At 38.9% G+C, this 16,890-nt stretch overlaps 2 protein-coding genes across 8 annotated transcripts in view; one reads left to right on the forward strand and one right to left on the reverse strand.

The window, feature by feature from the left end:
* Positions 1–6,129, reverse strand: part of atg13 (ATG13 autophagy related 13 homolog (S. cerevisiae)) — a 132,122-nt gene extending 125,993 nt beyond the window's left edge. For 5 of the 6 annotated variants that reach the window (XM_063062196.1, XM_063062195.1, XM_063062193.1 and 2 more), the window contains exon 1: positions 5,740–6,129. The gene's annotated coding sequence lies outside the window, so the exon portion shown is untranslated. The remainder of the gene's footprint in view (positions 1–5,739) is intronic. The other variant, XM_063062192.1, reaches the window with a different exon arrangement.
* Positions 6,130–7,941: 1,812 nt separating this feature from the next.
* LOC134353797 (activating molecule in BECN1-regulated autophagy protein 1-like) overlaps positions 7,942–16,890 on the forward strand; it is a 423,477-nt gene continuing 414,528 nt past the window's right edge. The window contains exon 1 of one of the 2 annotated variants that reach the window (XM_063062189.1): positions 7,942–8,044. The gene's annotated coding sequence lies outside the window, so the exon portion shown is untranslated. Of the gene's footprint in view, positions 8,045–8,526; positions 8,688–16,890 lie in introns of those variants that run through there. The other variant, XM_063062188.1, reaches the window with a different exon arrangement.

Raw genomic sequence — 16,890 nt, forward strand, 5'->3', positions numbered from 1 at the left:
CACAAACTTAGCCACAAAACCATTTAATCCATAATCTAAATTATCGATGTACATTGTAAAGGAAGTGGCCCCAACACCGACCCCTGCGAAACACCACCAGTAACCGGCAACCAATCAGAATAGAATCCCTTTATTCCCACCCTTTGCTTTCTGCCTATCAGCCAATGCTCCACCCATTCCAATATCTTTCCTGTAATTCCATGGGCTCTCCTCTTATTAAGCAGCCTCTTATGCGGCACCTTATCAAAGGTCTTTTGAAAATCCAAATACACAGCATCCACAGCCTCTCCCTTGTCAACCTTATTTGAGATTACCTCAAAAAATTCCAATAGGTTGGTGAGGCAGGATCTTCCCTTCATCAAACCATGCTGGCTTGGGCCTATCTTGTCATGCACCTTGAGGTATTTCATAACCTCATCCTTGAGGATCGACTCCAATAACTTTCCAACTACCGATGTCAGACTAATGTTCTATGTTCAACTTAAGACAAAGGAAAGAGGAATCCATCCTGTTCACTTTGTGCTTTTTCCTTAAAAGGTTCATAAGAACAAATGTTTTCCTCCAAGAGAACATATACTGCCTTGATGGTAGTTTTTGAACAAAAATTCACAGTCAGTGTCCTTCATTGGTTAAGAATGGGTTTGGATTTTTCTTTCCAATATTTTTTATCAGTTTCTACATAGAAGAATACAGAGTACAAGAAAGTATATATAAAAAGTCAAAAAAGATAAAAAATAACTACCAGTTACATTTTATCTATCCATAATAACAATCTCATTACCCCGTATTCATGTAAGTTAATCAATAATTATATTGAAATATACTAATTACAAAAAAAAAGAATCTAACCCCTACCAAGACCGAAGCTGTTTATTAAGGAGAAAAAAGGTAAAATACCTTCTCATATAATAAAAAATAATAATAGCCAACATCTGAATTTAAACAATGAATTGAAGGTTTTGAAAATAATTCAGAAAACGTCCCCACAATGTTTGAAAGTCTTGACGAGATTCAGAAATTGAACAATGAATCTTCTCTAAATCTAAGCATGACATCATGTCGTAGAACCATTGAGCATGACCAGGAGGAAAAACATCTTTCCATTTAAACAAAAGCGCCCTCCTAGCTATAAGATAGCTGAAGGCCAAAATATGTAAATCGGATGTCTTCAGCTTGTTATCTTGTCCGGTAACAATACCAAATAGGGCCGTCAGAGGATTAGGCTTAAAATTGACTTTGAAAAGTAAAGAAAATGTTTGGAAAACTTCCTTCCAATATTTTTCAAGACTTGGACAAGTCCAAAACATATGAATTGATGAAGTTTCTCCATTATTACATCTATCACAGTAGGGATATATAGTCGAATAAAAACGAAATAGCTTATCCTTAGTCATATGAGCTCTATGTACCATCTTAAATTGTATGAGGGATGGCGAGCTCATAATGATGAAGTATTAACCAATTTAAAAATTTCATTCCAAGTTTCCTCAGATATTGATGTCTGTAAATCTTGTTCCTAGGATTCTTAATTTTGTCTAAAGGAACATTCCTCGTCTCCAGTAACATGCCATAAATATTAGATATTAAACCCTTATGAAAAGGTGTCAAATTGAAAATTACGTCTAGTAAGTTCTTATCTGAGCTTATAGGAAATGTGCATAATTGAGATCCTAGGAAGTCTCTGATTTGTAAGTATCAAAAAAAATGAGTTTTGGGTAAGCTATATTTGGCTGACAATTGCTCAAATGAAAAAAGATTTCCTCCAACAAATAGATCCCAAAAATATTTAATACCCAACCTGTCCCATTCTTTAAAAACTAAATCAGTCATGGAGGGTTTTAAAAAAAAGTTAGAATAAGTGGGACTTGAAAGGGAAAATCTCAATAAACCAAAGTGTTTTCTAAATTGTATCCAGATCCTCAGAGTATGTTTAACTATTAAATTATCAGTTAGTTTACTTACAGAAAAAGGAAGTGAGGATCTAAGAAGAGAAATAACAGAAAAATTATTAACAGAGTTAGCTTCTAAATAAACCCATACCGACAGTCTACAGGATTACTATAATATAGCCAAAACGTAAGATATCGTATATTAACTGCCCAGTAATAAAACCTAAAATTAGGTAAGGCTAAACCTCCAGACTTTTTAGATTTTTGAAGATGAACTTTATTTAATCGAGGATGTTTATTTTTCCATATACAAGACAAAATAGAATCAAGAGAGTCAAAAAAGGATTTTGGAATAAAAACGGGTAAAGCCTGAAAAAGATATATGAATGTAGGTAGAATATTCATTTTAATAGAATTAATTTGTCCAATCAATGATATTGAAAGAGGTGACCAATTTAATGATATCCTTTTTACATGCTTCAATAATGTAAGAAAGTTTTCTTTAAACAGGTGTTTGTAATTCTTAGTGACTGTTACACCCAAATAAGTAAATTGATTCCTTACAATTTTAAAAGTGAGATTTAAAAACCTGAGTGTGGCTTCGGAACACCACCGTATATTCCGTCTGGGTGGCCTCCAACCCGATGGCATGAACATTGACTTCTCTAACTTCCGCTAATGCCCCACCTCCCCCTCGTACCCCATCCGTTATTTATTTATATACACACATTCTTTCTCTTTCTCTCTCCTTTTTCTCCCTCTGTCCCTCTGACTATACCCCTTGCCCATCTTCTGGGTTTTTCCCCCCTCCCCCTTTTCCTTCTCCCTGGGCCTCCTGTCCCATGATCCTCTCATATCCCTTTTGCCAATCACCTGTCCAGCTCTTGGCTCCATCCCTCTCCCTCCTGTCTTCTCCTATCATTTTGGATCTCCCCCTCCCACTTTCAAATCTCTTACTAGCTCTTCCTTCAGTTAGTCCTGACAAAGGGTCTCAGTACCTCTTCCTAGAGATGCTGCCTGGCCTGCTGCGTTCACCAGCAACTTTGATGTGTGTTGCTTCATTATTTTTTATACGTTTATCTTGTTCATTAAGAGTTTGTCAAATAGAATCCAATTTACCATCTATTTGTTTAAATTCAGAGTTGAATTGTTGAAACTTCTCAGAGGCTTGTCATGTACGACTTTGTAGCAAATCCATTACAGAATCCAAAGAGGCAGGGAGATCATTGTTTTTAGTACCTCTGGCACGTCTTCCAGTCATAATGAAAGAATATCACACTTAAAAAGTTTCAAGACAGGTTGGAAATAGTAAGATAATTAGGGTTGGAGCAACGGCAGATTGCTGTTACTCCATCAGCCACCACCAGGAAAATCCGGGATTTTGACACTCAAATCACACGACTGAAAACTATCAAGATCAATTCAAAGCTGATAATTTCTCCACTACTTGGAAGATTTATATAAACCAACATTTGTAACTCTCAGAATTGTTTCACATCTGATTAGACAGTCGCAACTACTCCATAATAAAGGATTCTAATCATCTTGGATCTTCTTGCTAGAAGGCCAAGACCACTCTCTACCACCCTCACATCAAGGTATTTTCCATTTATGAAGATGACAGCCTACAGTTACTCAATACTGACTGGCCCAAGAATATATTTACAGCTGCGTTTAACTGTGCATTCACTCAGTTAATCCTATTCCCAGGTTGGTACAGAACACATCACCTAGCACTGACAAGCCAGTTTGAATTGGAATTCATTCTGGGCAAGCTCCAAAATAAACATTATACAGCCTCAAAAAGTGCTGGAATAAGGAGCCTGCTATGGATGTACACAAATCTTCAAAGTTTCAGGAAAAATTGAAATGGCTGCAGTAATGATGGTGAATTAAAGCTTTAACCAGCCAAGGTGCACAAAAACACTAAAACTTAAAAAAAATTGGCTTGCCTCAACTGGATAATTCCTTTCAATTCTGGATTAAATCTTTTGGAGATACTGGATAAATTAACAGCAATGTTATCAGACACAGGGCCTCAAAGAAAATGAGCAGATTGTTTTTCTTAGAGCAAACACAAAGGATTATTACAACTGTATCGTTATTAATTTTTCAGTTTTCTAAGAATATTAAGCAATTTAATAACTTTTGAAAGAAAACTTTGAATTTTGCCGATCAGGTTCTGATGTGATTTTATTCACATGCTGTCTCATAAGCACAAGAGTACCCTGCCCCCAACAGTCTCTCATGGTTAAGTGGAGGTTGATTCCAATTGTTTCATAAACTGCACTGTATTTTCCCATATCTACCCATTCACTAACAATACAGTGGATTCCAATTAAATGGGACATATCAGATCAGTACATTTGGGCTGCCCCAAGTAGCTGAAGTTTCATGGAAATAATTAAAAAGTTACTACAGATAACTGAGTAACAAATTATGTACTTAAATGAAACAAAGAAAAAAGAACACTACCAATTCTACTACAGCATTATAAAACTATTAATTCTTAATCATTATCAATGGAGGAATTCATCCAGTGTACACCGCTTTTGATTGATTGCAAATGAACAAAATCAGTGCAGGCACCTCGTGCAAATAATGTACTGCCTTCATACAATGCTTTTGACACTTACATCCTCCAAGTCTTCATTTTCATTGTAACATTCAAAAGGATTGCGCATATCTTCAAATTCTTCATAGTTCCTAACTTGCTGAAGTAGTGAAATTGTTTTTGGCATCTCTAAGCTCAAATGCTTGAAACCACAGTGACCAAACAGTTCTGAATTCATGTTCAAGTTTATTGTCATCTGACTGAACATATATACAACCAACATAACTCTGGACCACGGTGGACCAAGTCAGCATATAAACACACATAGCACATAAACCAAGCTATTACCATAAATAAGTAAAAAAAAATAATCCAAAATGCATGCAGCACAAGTAAACAGTAATTGTCTTACTGCTTATTTCTCGCCAACTACCAGAGACAAAATTCACTTTTTTGGCCATAAACACACACAACTGACACTATTTAAAAACAATTCACTCTAAGCATAGTGTAATATCTAACGGTCACACAAGTGCATGGATTGACGCTAGTTAGAAACTGTTCGGCAAAAGTCACCTGTCCCAATTAAGCGGCATAGTATCCAAAATAAACGAAAGGAATCCCAGCTGGTTTCTCGATCAGTTTATCTGTTCTTTAAGAATTGTCCTAAATAGGTGGCTGCCCCGATTAACTGTTAGCCCAATTAACCGGAATCCACAGTAGTCCAAAAGGTGGCAATTGGAAACATGTTCAGGTAAGTCATGTTCTTGTAAAGATTTTAATATTGGTTCCTCAAGAATTTTGACAATAAAGTGCAAAGCTTAGGGTTCTTGCCGAATTAAAAGAACACAAGCATAGAAAAGCATCAATTAATGCATACAACAAAACTTGATAATCTTGTGTATTTTCTGACTAATTTTTTCCTGAAAGATGTAAGACAGTTTATGTATCTGAATGCCTATGACAGTGGAAGAGGTAGGAAGGGGACACAGGAGTGGGGAGGAAGACAGCAGGGCAGGGTCAGGGTGGAATATAGTGAGTAAGGGACAGAAGAGGCTGCAGGTGGGCAGAGACGTCGAGGGGACAGAGTGGAAACGACGAGATCGACACGGGGCAGTGGAGCGAAGACAAAATAGTGGGATGGGGCAAAAGCAATGATTGGAAGAACACTGGCGAGTGGAGCCGTAAGGAGTCTCGAAAGAAGAGGTACGGTCGCGGCGATTGGGGAAGACAAACGGGGGCGCGGAGGGGTTCGATTGCAGAGACAAGTGATGGGTTGGGCCCCACGCCACTTACCACTCACATTCCAGCGAAGATGAGATCAGTCTAAACTCCTCAGCCTCCAAACCCTCGAAACAGTGCAGGTCCCCGGAGCGGAACGGCGCCGAGTCCCGAGGCCGGCGATTAGCGACCACCAGGCCTAGGCCTCCTCTCTGTTTACCTTTGCCACGCTCCGCAAATTCAACCACTATCGCGCAGCCCGCACATTCGCCAGTCCCGTCCCCTACAGCATTCCTAAATTAAAATAGGAAAAATAAATACATAACGATAATTGCAGCTCAATGTCCGTGTATTGTTTTCACAGTAGCTTTAAGAAAATAAATTTGTTTCTTCTGGCAAGATGCGTCGTATATGTGGTTGTCTATTAAAATGTAAGTTTGACGTCATTTTGTCTACAAATACCAGCGGCAGCACACAATAGGACTACATTTCCCAGGAGGTAAAGGGCTGGCGTGACCCATGTGATTTCAACTGATCCAGTTGTGAGGAGTTGCAGTTCCCTTAATCGAGTGACTGATGGTTAGGCAAAAAATAACAACTTTATAATTATAATAAGTTAGGATCGATTGCATGTAAATTGTTAAATGTTTTGGAATCATTGTAGATAAAGTGTTCTAAGTAAATTTTTTATCTTAGTACATACATATTACCATATACAGCCCTGAGATTCATTTTCTTGTGGCATACTCAATAAATCCATCATAAAATAGTAACCATAGTAGAATCAATGAAAGATCGCACCAGCCTGGGCATTCAACCCATGTGCAAAAGACAACAGATTGTCCAAATACAAGAAGAAAGAAATAAAAATAATAATAAATAAATAAATAAGTAATAAATATCGAGACCATGAGGTGAAGAGTTCTCGAAAGTGAGTCCATAGGTTGTGGGAATATTTCAGTGATGGGTCAAGTGAAGCTGAGTGTTGAATATTTTCAGAACCAGGCTTATTGCCACGGATATATGCCATGAAATTTATTGTTTTGCAGCATCAAGTATAGTGCAATAGATAATAAATAACTGTAAGTTACAATAGAAAATATATAAAAATAAGGAAATAATACAAAAAGAGAGCAAAATGTTGAGGTAAATGTTCATAAGACTGATAGTGAGGGTAAGAAGCTATTCCTAAAATAATGGGAGTATGTCCTCACACTACTGTTCCTCCTTCCTGATGGTAGCAATGAAAAGAGGACATGTCCTGGATGGTGAGGGTCCTTAAAGATGGATGCCACTTTCTTGAGGCACCACCTTTTGAAGATATCCTGATGGTAGGGAGGCTGGTGGCCGTGATGGAATTAGCTGTCTCCAATCAACTGCAACTTTTTCGATCCTGTGCATTGGAGCCTCCACACCAGACAGCTATGCATCCAGTCAGAATGCTCTCCTTGGTAAATCTTTGTAAATTTCCTGGAGTCATTGGTGACATATGAAATCTCCTCAAACTCCTAATGAAGTATACCTGCTGGTGTGATTGCATCAATGTGACAGGCCCAGAATTGATCTTTTGAGATGTTGACAACCAGGAGCTGGAAGCTGCTCGCCCTTTTCACCACTGATCCCTTTATGAGAACTGGTCTGTGTTCTCCCAACTTTTTCCTTCCTTAAGTCCACAAACAATTTCTCGGTCTTACTGACGATGAGTGCAAGGTCATTGTTGCAGTTCCACTTAACCAGTCGATCTATCGTTTCCTCACCACCATTTGCAATTCTGCCAACAAGTTAATTCATATTTGTCACAAATGAAAAAGCTTAAACTTACTTGTCTATTGGCTTCTCATTTACAATGAGGTACAGTTCCATAAATAAAAGCAAAACATAAATGATGGGAATACTTAACTGTGTGTGGAGTTTTCAGCTAGTCATTATCCACCATATTTTTAAGACATTGTGTTCCAACTGTGAAGTATTATGTGATACTTCATAAGGTCACTGACCAACATGCAAACAAATTTTTAAAGAATAGGCTTACTCTAGGAGCTCTTTGCATACCAACAGTGCAATATTTGCCTAATTTGGAAAAAAATATTTTCCTTTGTCAAATATTTAATCAGCTACTTGAAATTCAAGTTCCTAAGGCTGTGAAAACTTAAGTTTTCATTTCACAAAGACTGTAGTATCCTAGCATCTTTATGGATAAGGCCAGATAATTCAGAAATTTAAAATTTTAACTTCAGTTTTGCAATTCTCAACTGCATCATTTGTTTTATTTTTCAGCACAGGCCACTGGCGAATCAGGTCTTACGTACTGATAAGTGCATTGCAGAAGTAGAATTTAATGTTGTTTGATTGCATATGATGCCAAGATTGAAAATATAAGGTAAGACTTTTTATTTTCGTTATCTTGGACTTCGCACCCTCAAGATTTAAGGGTACGTTAATCCATATTTAGTTGAAGAAAATTTGCTAGAAATAATGTCTGCGGATGCCACGTTGTCCATTCACAGTCTGTTACGGTTCCCAATATCTGTTCTCCCTTCCTACACATTCGTTCTCACAAATAAATTGCATCCCTTGCCAATTCACTTTGCTGAATCATGAAGACCGAATCTCAAATCAGTGTCTCGACATAACAGAGGAGAATTATAATCGACGTGTGTGCGAAGTGTGGGGAAAATAACCATTACAACTCGGATATCCAGAGCCGTCAGCCAGTATTGATCGCTCCAAGTTCAAACGCTCGAACTTGGTTCAGGGACATCGACTTGCTGGCTGGAGTTGGGTAGCCGATCGATTCTGCGCATTCGGTTGCTTTTGCCTGGCCATCTGATGGCATCCGGTGCTCGACGACGATTGCTCTGGTCTGTAGAGCCATTGCTGTCTGTAACACAAGAAATCATGGTATGTGGGCAAGGGCTTTAGGCCACACCAAGCTTGTTCCTTTCAAATACAATCATTCTGCTCGGTTATGGACCCCGGCCAACATGTTTAATCTCTGGATGTTCCACTATGTCTTCCCAAAGGTAAAAGAAACCAAACTCCAATGCGTTGTATCTGAAATTTTGACCATTAGACAAGTTGTCAAGGTGCCTTTCTCGAACTTGGCTGCTCAGCACATCGCCCATTTACTTCCACGGATGAAGTGTATCCTTGGGGGTCTTACGGACGTAAAGCACTGCCCTTGTGCCTTGTCATTATTTCACCAGGGTGCAAGTTTAGTGGTGGTTTAGGAGTGGGGAAGATCTACACAAAATGTCTGCCCAGGTTATGTTTAATCCACAGTTTCCTCAGCACAAAATGGGCAGGATAAAATGATCGAGTGGAGCCGTGAACTAGGAGCTGCTTCTCTTTTATGAGGTTTCCCTTGAGATGTCTGTGTGAAGGCATGCAATGCCTGCTTTCGGTGTGATAGGTCTTCATTTTTGCTTTTTTTTCCCCCCAAGTCGGCGAGAAGCCCAGAAAATGGGCCATTTGAATAAGATGCCTTGCTCTGAGTGTAATAGCAGTTATGGAGTATTTTTTTTCCCACAGGGTGTTTCATTACTGCTTTAATTCTCTAGTACTGCAGTGACTATTGTGTTAGTAAACTTTGCTGACCAAACTAGGTTTTAAGAACTGGTTAAAATGTTTGAGATCTAGAGTGAGAGGTGTGAAGAGTTTCACATTTGATAATTGAGTAAAAACAGTGTCTCCTGAAATGGCATGTCAAGTAGTTATGGATTACCAGACATTTTTCTCCTTTTAAATTTTGATAAAATTTCTTGATAATCTCATTAGCATTCACTGGGAAGATAAACTAAGAGCAAATATGTAAACTATTACAGCTTTGGGAAAATGCCAAAAATGTGCCGTATTTATTCTTTCATGTTTGAAAATTGAAGTTCAGATCCATCCGATAGTTCGCGATGGACGTTAACATCAATAAGTGAAGAAAGAATTAAAATATTATGTAGGTCTTGTTAAGGAGAGAAAATATAAGCATGTATGTTTTGGTGTTAAGTTTGGTCTATTCTGCAATTGTTTGTTCGAATATAAATTTCGTGAGCTGTGTTATTGTGGTGGGGGACGTAGGTATGCTTATGATCGATCAGGTGTTTTTGTTTAGAGGATTAATGTGTGTAAGTAGTCAATTAATATGAATATAACTTTGAAGTGATTTATGCTTTGCCCTTTAACCCTTAGCCTAAACAAAACAGTTATCCTTTATTTGCTTTATTTTTGGAATTCATAATTCACGACAGAAGTGTAAATAGAAATAATTGAATAATTACTTTAAACTAGATTGAGTTCAATTCTCCTCAATCGAACAATGTATTTATTGCATTAATTGGAATGCTGATGTAAAAAGAAAAAATGGCTAGGAAAAAATTAACAGGTTGCACAGCATCTATGATTTAAATAAAACAGTTGCTATTTCAGGTAACTGCATCTTGGACATCTTGACAGAAGGACCACAGTCAGTCTCTGTTGGGAAAAATATCTCTAGCTCTATCACACTGAGTACTAGCACTCCCCAGGGCTGCTTGCTCAGCCAGCTGCTGTTCACACTGCTGTCACTTGACTGTACTACTAGATCCAGTTCAAACTGAATCATCAAGTTGGTTGAGACACAACACACCATGAGACGGCAAACAGTGAGGAGTTAGAGCAGCTAGTAGAATGGTGTGAACACAATAATTTGAGTTTCAACGTGGACGAGACCAAAGAGATGATTGTGAACTTTTGGAAGGCACAGCCTGACCACTCCTCTCTGCACATACACAGCTCCTCCTGTGGAGAGAGTTAGGAGCACTGAGTTTCTGAGAGTGCACATAACAGACGATCAGTGCCACCTCTTAGCTAAGAGATCACAGCAGTGTCTCTATTTTGTGGGGAGACACTATCTGGTATGGGAATGGCAAGGCATCTGACTGAAAATTCCCACAAAGGATTGCAAGGACTGCTGAGAGAATTATTGGGGACTCTCTTGCACCCTTTGAGATACTTAATCGAGAGCACTGAGTATGCGGGGCCCGTAGCATTGTCAATGATCCCTCCCATCCATCCGACAATCTCTTTGCCCCCCTACGATCAGGCAGGAGGCTCTGTAACATTAGGACAAGAACTGTTGGATGGGTAACAACTTCTTCGCCCCAGCCCATAAGACAACTGAACTCTCTGCCACCGCATATGAGTCTTATCACATATGAAGTGCCAGTAGCATTATGCTGTTTAGTTTTTAACTTGAATCATATATGCACCTTATTATTTGATAATTTATTTTTGGTAATATCACCTTGTGTGTGAGTTGTATGTAGCATATTGTGCACCTTGGTCTGGAGGAATGTTGTTTCGTTTGGCGGTGTATACATGTACAGTTGAATAACAATAAACTGAACTTGAAGATTGATGACCATTCATATCAGCTGACTAGTTCTGATACAACCTAAAGAGGCTGCTCATCTACACAGCCGAATTCAATGTTGGGTCTTGAGAGCTCTGGCATGCTGACTCAGATGCTGTGCTGTGATCTTGTGTGTGGCTTTGAAATCAGAGTGCAGTGGAAGGTTGGTGTTAACAGAAATACTGAGGGTCAGTAATTTAAAGGGATGGAGTCCTTGCGGGGAATGGGCTGCGAGAGGTAGTCCAGATTGTTGACCAGAAATGTTCAGTCTTTTCTCTCTCCATGGATGCTGTCTAATCTGAGAGATTCAGCAATTTCTGATTCTCTATCAGTGTTCCATTTAATTTATTAGCTATCAAGAATACGGTAGGAATCTGAGGTCCAAGTGTGAGTGAAATAAGTTTAAAGTAACAGTCAGCTGGGAGCATAATGTCCTATTTGTGGGCTGATCAGAAATATTCTGCAATCTGCATTTTGTGTCTCAAGTACAGAGGATACCACTTCATAAATGGTGATACAGTTTCATTTGGACTGTTGAAAGGTGATGTTTGGGTTCACAGTGAGCACAGAAACTGATAAGTACAAAGCTATAAGTATAAAGCAGGAGATTAATGAGCAACACACTCAAAGTGCAGGAACTCAGTAGGTCAGGCAGCAACTATGGATAAGAATGTCAATGTTTCTGGCCAAAACCCTTCTTCAGGAGATTAATGAGTTTAGTAAAGAATGTAAAGGCTTGTGCAATAATGACCTTGGAATTTGGTAGACTATGATACTTAAGTGGAATGCATTTAAGAAATAATGCTAATGGGTTGATAGCATGGGTTGATAAGTAAGGCTTGAACTTAATTCATTTAAGAAAAAATTAGTTTTCTTAGTTTTTAATCTTTAAAAACATCACTGAATATGCATTATTTTTCAGTCTTTTGAGCACAATTGAAATTGGTTACTAGACTAATTCACTTGATAATCTCTGTCAAACTTTCTGTATTTTCCTGAAGGCTTCTTAGCAACAGGAATATCAATTGATCCTTTCTCATTCTTTTATTCCCCACCTGTCTCATTAGGGCCATTATATTTCACACTTTGTGGTGTGGTGTTTCAGTTTTGTTCCTCAATTTAACTTGTGAAGCCACGGGGTTTCTACAAACATCATCCCCCTCATGGTGGTGAGTTCAACAGAGGTGTTCTGCAACTTGCATCCAGTAAAGTCATTATGTTTGGCTTAACTTGGTTCTTGTGTAAAATCTTTCATTTTATATAATGTAATTAAGAATGTGTTCTTGTTTTTTTTCCTCTACTTCTGGCTTGCTTTTGACCTTTCACTGATAGCAGGCGGCAGAATCAGAATCAAGTTTACTATCACTGACGTATGTCGTGACATTTGTTGCTTTCTGGCAGCAGAGACATAAAAAAATTAATAAAAGTTACAATAAATAAATAGTTGAAAGAGGAATAGTGAGGTAGTGTTCATCGATTGTTCAGAAATCTGATTGTAGAGGGGAATAAACTGATCCTAAAATATTAATAATGTGTCTGCAGGCTCGTGTACCACTTCCCCAATGGTAGTAGAAGAGGGCATGTCCTTGATGGTGAGGGTCTTAATGATGGATGCTGCCTTCTTGAGGCACCAACTTTTCAAGATGTCCTCAGTGGTGGAGAGGGTTGTACCTGTCATGGACTGGCCGAGTCTACAACTCCCTGTGGCTCTTTTGATTCTGTGTATTGAAGCCTCCATACCAGGTGATGGTACAACCAATCAGAATGCCCTCCACAATACAGCTGTAGAAGTTTGCTGGAGTCTTTGGTGATATTCCAAATCTCTTCAAACTCCTAATGAAGTATAGCCACTGGTTTGCTTTTTTTGTGATTGCATTGATGTGTTGGGCCCAGGATAGATCCTCTGAAATGTTGACACCTAGGAATTTGAAGTTGCTTAACCTTTCCACCTCGAATCTATCAATGAGTGCTGATGTGTGTTCTCCCAACTTCCCCTTTCCGATGTCCTTAATCAAGTCCTTACTGATGTTGGGTGCAAGGTTGATGCCAATCTGTCTCTCTCTCCTGTTGATTTCCGCTTGAACTTCTGCCAACAACATTAGCGTCATTAGCGAATTTATAGATCGTGCTTGAGTTGCGCCTTGCTGCACAGCCGTCAGTGTAAAGAGACTAGAGCAGCTTGTCTCAAACAAACAGCTGGGCCATTTGTAAATGCAAATCCCACACCTGCAGATGCTACAAATCTGAAATAAAAATAGTAAGTGTAAATATCCAGGATAATGAGCATCTCTGGAAAGATCAATTTATGTTTCAGCTCAGGTCTCCGTCAAAACAATTGTTTGATCATTTGTCAATGTGCACAATTTGCAAGTGAACAAAGGAGCCCTTGAAGCAAAGTTAAATAAAAGCGTAGATTCTGGTGCCGGTGGTTGATAGTTAAAAATTTCCAAGTAGGCCTTTGGGCCTGATTTCATGGTTGTGTTAAACTGAAAGTTGAAATCCTCAAAATATGAGGCTGCTCTTGAAATAGCAAAAGTCCCTGTTCAATATTGCTGATTACAGACGTTTTGGACTATATGGAGAGAGCAATATTAGTTAAAGAAAGTAGTCCAGTTGTGAGGAGGTATGGTTATCTATGAGAAAGGTAAATTACATAGCCTTTTGAACTTAATTGATGAAGGAAAAGAAATGTGTGCAATATCACACTGTTCTGTCATATGTAGGTCCTGAAGAGTTGGATGTGGAACAGAGGAGCAAATGGAAGCGATTAATAATTTTGTTGCTAAGTGGCATTTAGGGAAGAGTGATCATAAAATGCTAGAATATTATATAAAGATTAGTTCAGTCTGAAACCTCAATTTTAAGTTGAAACAAAGCAAGTTGTGAAGACATGAGGCATTGAGGCATGAGTTGCAATGGTAGATTGCAAAGCAACAATAAAAGGTATACCAACTGATAAGCACTGGCTAACTTTTAAAGAACTTAATCCAAATTTTAAAACAAATACATGGAGGAATTCAGTGGCAGCATCTATGGAGGAAATTGAACACTTGATGTTTTGGCTGAGACTCTTCATCAGGACTTTTACACACTCAGACTCTGGGTAGGAAAATGTCTGAGAGATTAATAAAGATTTTTGTGTCCTTAACAGGAGAGAACACTAAAAATATTCTGATAATAGACAACAGGTCTAGGGATAATGAACTGGAAAAAAGTTATCATCAGTGAAATAATAGAATTGGATATGGGCCTGACAAGCAGTAAATTCGCAGGATCTAATTATGTGAATCACAAGCTTATGAATGAAGTGCTTTGGAGAGGCTGCATTACTTGTCAATTTCAAACATTCTGTAGATTGTGGAATAGGTCCTAAGGTTTGGATGTAGCAAGTCCACATTATTTAGCAAAGGACGGACCAAGAAAATGAAGCAACTTTAGACCATTTAACTTAACACGGGTAGGAGAAAACAGTGCTAGAATCTTTTATAATGGAAGTGGTTAATAGGACAAAGTCAGAATGACTTTATGAAAGGAAAATCATTTTTGACCAATCTATTCAAATTTTGAGGTTGGAATAAGCAGAAAGCTTTTTTTGGCATGAGTGGATGTGCTATTTTTGGCACTTTAAAAAAGTCCTTTTGTAAGGCTGGATGATGGCAATAAAGTAGAGCACATGATGTGGGTAACACTGCAGAGACTGGGGGAGTTGGTTAATGGACAGAAAATAAGGAACAAATAGTATTTTGTATTAAGAGGCTGTGACTAATTGGGTACCGCATGGAAGGATAGTATCACAATCTGTAGCGTTTGAATGAGGATAATGCAGGCCCTCCGCAGCGTATGAATACTTGACTTGTGTATATTCCCAACATAGGAATGAGTTTTTGGGAGACTGGTGGTTTGCATTTGACAGCTACTGTGGGATTGCAGGCAACTTCTGCCACCTGGGAAACTCTGCGGCCATATTTCTAACTACCAAACTGTTTGGATTAAGCAGGAACAGATCTTTGCTGTAACCCAAGAATGGCCTGTACGTCCAGAGGTTGCAGAGATTTCAGAGGGATATAGATGGGCTAGAAATGGGTGAGGATTTGGTAAATGGAATTTAATCAAGACCAATGTAACATCATCGATGTTAGAAGAAAATGCAGATATGTGGAATATTCTACATGGTGAGAGATGGAAGTTGTTGTTCGGAGGAACCCAGGAGTCCTTGTAAATGAGCCCCCGAACGTAACATGCACTTACAGCAAAGAAACTGGCAAGCAAACTGTTTATTGGCCTTCATTATAAGAGGACTGGTGAACGATATTAAAGACTTATTAGTTAATTTTCTTTACAGGTTGCTGATGAGATTGCAGCTGGAATAATATCTAGTGGTCTGTGCTCCTTCCCCAATCGGTTGAAGAGGGTGGTGAATATGGAATTCATTGTTACAGAGGGCTGTGGAGCCCAAGTCTCTGGGTTTGTTTGAAGCAGATATTGATAGGTGCTTAATTAGTAAGGTTGTCAAAGGTTATGGGGAGAATTGGAGAATGGAATTGAGAGGGAATATAAATCTGCTGTGATTGAATGGTGGAGCAGACTAGATGGGCCAAGTGGCGTAATTCTTCTCCTATGTGATATGGATTTGGATTCTCAACTAGCCCTCATTTTTCAACCCACCACTCCCCACGTTAAATGGATTCTCCCGTATTCTCTCTGCTACTTTCAATGTGATGCTGCAAGCCAAGACATCTTCTCGTGTCATTTCAGCATTGAGAACAGATTGTTCCTTCTGTGGCGGCCAGGTTTGTATTTCTGTCTCTATCAGCAACCACTTATCATGGAAGTTCCTGATGTATCAGTTTTTTCAAAGCTCTTCCCCTCTAACACTGCAGCAAACCCAATGCTCCTCCGTGGTGATGCAATTGCCCACTTGTACTACTTCCAGTTTAATATATTGCATTTGGTGCTACTTTGGAAAACAAGAGTGGATATTGGGTGATTACTTTGCAGAGCACCTCCATCGACTTTTTATTTGCCTGTCACTTCAATTCTCCGTTATGCTTCCATTCTGACTTCTCTGCATTTGCCCTGTTGTACTGCTCTATCATAGTTTAAAATGAGTTCAAGAAACTACAGACTTTCTTCCACTCAGGTACTGTATATTCTGTCTCTCAGGACATGACATTGAATTCAACAATACAAAATAACCAGCTTGCATCAAAACTTGATAGTTCTGATGAGAAATCATTGGCCTGTGAATTGTTCAGCTTAGATCTCTGCAAATTCCTGACTGATTGAAATATACTTCTGCAGGAGAAAAGCTGTTGTTTCAGATTTCTAGCATACTGCAGTGTTTTCCTCACCTGCCCTGCATTCACTTTCTTCCCCACATTATTCTCTTTTATCTCCTTCACTTGCATCTCCCACAGACACATCATTTTACAATAAATGGCAGAGCAGACTAGATGGGCCAAGTGTCCTAATTCTGCTGCTACAAATATTTTGTTCTCTCTACCCCTTCCTATATCTAACTTTCCCAGTTTTGAAGAGAGATCACCTGAAATATTAACTCTTCAGCAACACACACAAAATGCTCGGTATGCCAGGCATCATCTATGGAAAGGAGTAAAACAGTGGACGTTTCGGGCGGAGACCCTTCATCAGAACTGGAAAGGAAGGGGAAAAGTCAGAATAAGAAGGTGAGGGAGGGGAGGAAGTAGTACGAGGTGATAGGTGAAACTGGGGGAGGGGTGAAGTGAAGAGCTGGGTAGTTGATTGGTGAAAGAAATAAAGGGCTGGAGAAAGGGGGATCTGATGGGAGATGATAGAAGACCACTGAAGAAAGGGAAGGAGGA

Source organism: Mobula hypostoma, chromosome 11 (genome assembly GCF_963921235.1).
Source record: "Mobula hypostoma chromosome 11, sMobHyp1.1, whole genome shotgun sequence".
NCBI classification, from domain to species: domain Eukaryota; kingdom Metazoa; phylum Chordata; class Chondrichthyes; order Myliobatiformes; family Myliobatidae; genus Mobula; species Mobula hypostoma.